Source organism: Somniosus microcephalus, chromosome 29 (genome assembly GCF_052327205.1).
Source record: "Somniosus microcephalus isolate GS21.2 chromosome 29, FLI_Smic_1.0, whole genome shotgun sequence".
Taxonomy (NCBI): Eukaryota; Metazoa; Chordata; class Chondrichthyes; order Squaliformes; family Somniosidae; genus Somniosus; species Somniosus microcephalus.
This window is the reverse complement of record NC_141015.1, coordinates 1,184,113-1,188,768: the sequence shown is the minus strand read 5'-3', so window position 1 is coordinate 1,188,768 and position 4,656 is coordinate 1,184,113. Positions and strand designations below refer to the sequence as shown.

At 44.1% G+C, this 4,656-nt stretch overlaps 1 long non-coding RNA gene across 1 annotated transcript; it reads right to left on the bottom strand.

Annotated features, from left to right (window-relative positions):
- Positions 1-1,600: 1,600 nt before the first annotated feature.
- On the bottom strand, positions 1,601-3,166 carry LOC147098190 (uncharacterized). Its single transcript, XR_015074158.1, has 2 exons — positions 2,826-3,166; positions 1,601-2,364 (listed from the first exon to the last, which is right to left on the bottom strand). It is a non-coding gene; the product is annotated as an uncharacterized LOC147098190 (long non-coding RNA).
- Between the last annotated feature and the right edge of the window lie 1,490 nt (positions 3,167-4,656).

Genomic DNA, 4,656 nt, shown 5'->3' with positions numbered 1-4,656 from the left:
TTAAGAGGAGATTCAGGTGAGGTGTTTAAAATCAAGAAAAGTTTTGATCGAGTAAATAAGGAGAAACTGTTGCCAGTGCAGAACTGTCGGTAACCAGAGAACATCGGTTTAAGGTGATTAGCAAAAGAACCAGAGGGGAGAAGAAGAGATCAGTTTTACGCAGGAAGGATGGAAGTTGGGAATTTGATTCAGAGGGGGAAGGAGGTGCTGAGTAATTTAAACCAAGGGGCAACAGTAAATTGGCCAATAATCAAGAGTATTTAGTTAGATTTAAGAGGATAACATAAAATTAACTAAACATTGGATGCAATATTAAAAGGCTCGGAATTGCATTAAATAAAATCTGTCATACATAAATGATTAAGCAATAGTAGGAGTAAGGGTATACTAAACTAAAAACATATTTATATACCATAAGCAGATCGGCTTTGAAATAAAATGTGTCATGTGGGACCTCCAGGACGCTTCATCTGTCCTGGACAACCTAGTATGCAGGAACTGCTTCCAGCTGCTAGAACTGGAGCTCAGGGTTTCTGAGCTTGACAGCAGCTGGAGACACTTCAGGGCATATCGGAGGCTGAGAATTTCCTGGAACACATGTTCCAGGAGCTGGTCACCCTGCAGCTACAAAGAGTTCAGGAGGATTGAAAGTGGGTGGCCATCTGGCAGAGTAGGAAGAGGCAGGCAGTGCAGGAATCCTCCGGGAGTGAGGCACTCAAACCGGTTTCCAATGCTGAATACCAGTGAAGGTGACGACAGCTCGGGGGACAGCAGTCTAGAGCACATCCACGGCACAGTTGGGCAAAAATCTGCACAGGGGGCAGAGCAATATGTAGAAATGCAATGGTCATCGGGGATTCGATAATCAGGGGAACAGACAGGGGTTTCTGCAACCGCTGTCTCACATGATGTGTTACCTTTCTGCTGCCAGGGTAAAGGATGTCACTGAACAGCTGCAGAACATTTTGAAAGGGGAAGGCAACAGCCAGAATATATCGTCCATGTTGGGATCAATGAAGCAAGTAGGGAAATGGTTGAGGTCTTTCAGGAGCTGAGGATGAAGTTAAAGAGCAGGACCTCAAAGGCTTACTCCATGTACCATGTGCTTGTGAGCACAAGAGCAGTAAGATAAGAGAGGTTAACGTGTGGCTCGAGAGGTGGTGCAGGAAGGAGGGCTTCAGATTCCTGGGGCATGGGGAACAGTCTGGGGCAGGAGGGACCTGTTCACGGCGGAGGGTTACACCTCAACATGGCTGGGACCAATGTCCTCACATTTATCTAGTGCCGTGGGGGAAGGTTGAAACTAATTTTCAGGGGTATAGGCACCAGAATGAAGCATTAGAGAGGATATACATGGTGCAGAGACAGCTTGGAGAGACAACTAGCTCTAGAGTAAAGAGTCGTTCAGAAACTGGAGGGATTAGACAGGGGGAAATACGAGGCAGACTAAGATAGTTTTGGAGTGAGTAAATGCACGGAGTGGGGTAAATAAGGCTGCAGGCACAAGTAGTCACATGGGATTATGATATTGCAAGACGTTCTGATTGTCTGACAGTTTATAGAGTTCAGACCCGTGGAACAGACAACACTAAACCCAATGAATCTTTGAAAGTTCTTTCACTTCAAAATCAACAAGAGGTTACAAGTTATTACCAGAATACAACCTGTACCCAATTCATGTACTATTTACAAGCAAACATCTAAAATCATTGACTTTAAGTTCAGCTGATTATAAGCATAGCCACATACATATTCACCAGGTGAGATGTCAATACAACGATGACTAAACGTATGACTAACTGTAACTGGCAACTGACCAGGTCACCTTCGACTATAATCCCGAATGCAGCCCCCAGTGTCTTGAAACAGCACTTCTTAGACCCCCGAATTTGGCAACACTCTCACTGCGGACGTGTCCATAACTATATCGCATAATGTTCATTCATTATTTCTCAGACCCTCTTCTCACTAGTTCGTTGAGCTACTGTGGGTCTCAGGGCTGGGTACATTCCATAGTCTGATGATGTTTCTGTTATTCTACAGATTTCAGGTCAATACTCTGTTCAAGCAGAACTTTAGTAAGCTTGTTTCCCATATCTGTTGAAAGACAAATTAGCAGCTTTTACAGCTTACTAGTCAAAGAGTTCATTTTGCAAAGTTTTCACAGCATCCGGTCTTTGTCATCGCGAGCATGATGGTAACATTTGGGCAAATTTTCCAGTAAATAGCGTGTTCTTACTGTGTCCACCCTCAAGTGGCTGTGCACCCGAATCAAGGGTCTCAGGCACTTACCACTTATAGGCGTTGTCGTCTTCCTTCGGCATCTTCTGTAGCAGCTTGACCAATGCTTGCTGCTTGCGGCGTCTGCTGAACCAACAAGTTATTATTAATAAGTATAAAACAATCACCGCCTGAACAACAACTAAAACATGGGAGGTCATACTTATCCAGGGGTGAACCTCAATATTCACACCGATAGCCCACCAAGAAGAAACATCTCCAATTTTAGATATTTCTTGGCGTAGGTTCCGGTTTTTCTGGGCCAGGGCATAAAAGTTCTTTTAAGAATGACTAACTCATTGTTTTAACTCGACCAGGTGCTCTGGTAGAGGCGAAATATCAGAGCCGAATCAAGTCACATAATGGTGTAATTGCTCGTTTAGTTCATCTTCTACACTTGTCTATGCGAATAAATGCTTAATAAAACCGCGCCACAAGTTTTACAGGTTGAACTGGGGTAAAGCAATAAGTTCCCGCCGCAATGGGAAAAGTCAGGTTGTCATCATACTAAGATTCGCGGTGTATAGTGCTGAAGCAATGCCCACCTTTCCATCGGTATGCAGATTGTATGGGGAAAAGCTTCAACTACTTTCGTGGTGCAGTTGCACTCTATCCCATCCCAGTCAAACCTGCACGCAGGCGCTGCGTTTTCTACCACGTCATAAGGACAGTTAACTGTGTCTCGAGTTTGACACCACCCGGTAAGATCTGGGGCAACCCAGGTCGCTTTCTGAGGGTGTTCGTCATATCTCACTAAGTGGTCTCCCTGTCGCGTTCCCATATCCTACTCGTGGAACAGATTAGTTGCGGTAGACTTTTCATGCATTGTTGGATAATACAATACCATCCCTAATAAGGTGATATCGTGCTGTTCCTGCAAATGGCATTCATGTTTCACTGGGTACACCTGTACCAATCCCCGGACTTTAAACATATTCATGGTAAATTGTTAGGTGGACATTGCCCTCAGGTGTTGATCAGTCACCCACATGGGAAGCTTCCCCTCAGCAATGCTCCACAGGTTTTCATGGGCTAGTTCCACTAACCAGGATCCATTCATTACATAAACTTCTTTTCACGCTGCCTCAATAGAGGCTCTCAGATTCTCCTTTAAAATCTGATTTATCTTTTTAGCATGGAATTCTAAATAGTTAACCACGTCCTGCAGATGAATGGTCATCATTTGGTCCTCCTTCAATTGCTCTTGCTCCAGACCATTCATTTTATTCAGAATTTCCTTTAGACGACTTATAACTGCCTTTACGGATTGATGCAAAGCACCCCAAACAAGGGGTTCCAGTTTTATAAACAGTGGCTGCATCATTTATCAGACCAATTCGCGTTCTCATATGTTTCCTCTTAATCCCATAAACTACCTTGTTCTCCAAATCCCAAAGATGTGCTGGCTCTTTCCCAAAACCCTTCTATTTATTCCCGCAACATTCGCCCATATAACGGCGCTGTTTCTGGTTTGCACAAGTCCAGTATTCCCACCTCGATCAGATTTAATATCGCAGGTATCACCACGTGATGCACATCGTGGTAAAATATCATCCGTGTTGGGATTACCACTCACCCAATTGTCGGTCCCGGATGTGTTTTAATAGCTGGGGGTTGGAAAGAGTTTAGGACGGACTTCCAATTGCACCATGTTTATTATTCTGTTTTCACATTCCTAAACATGATAATGTGTGCAACCTTTCGAACGCTTACAAGGCCTTCCCTCCCTGTCCACGAACCATTGAGAAGGACTCCTCTCATCTCTTCTGTTTACTTGGTTACTTTACCCGCCTATCCAGTTGACTGGAGCTCCACAAAGCGGTTCTTCGGATACAGAAGTAAAGTTTAGCAGTGTCCCCGAAGGTTTCATGCATCCATATATTCCCTCATGCTCCGGCCTCCACCGCGGCCAACATAACACAACATAACAACGCATGCAGGGCGGAACTAGGCCAATACCCATTAATAATCACTATCCAAAAAAGAGCCACCAAATTTTGGAATCACCTACAAATGAGCAATCCCCAATGCTATCACTACGACGCCCTGAAATGCCAAGAGCTGACCATAAAGAAGAATACCCTCAGTCAACTAGTCCTGGGACTCAATAAAGTAACTAATAACAATACTAACAATAACCAGCCCCAGGACAGTGACAGGGTAACACAAAGAATTCGACCCAACACAATCGTCGCTAAGCAAAAGGAAAAATATCTGTCATATTGGGCAGAAACAACAAAAACCCAAAGCAAACTCAATTGCTACTTGGCCCTAAACAGACAATACAACATAGCTGATTACCTGACCATGGTAAAGGATAACAAACTGAGAAGAACCTTGACAAGGTACAGACTTAGCGAACATAGCCTAGCGATC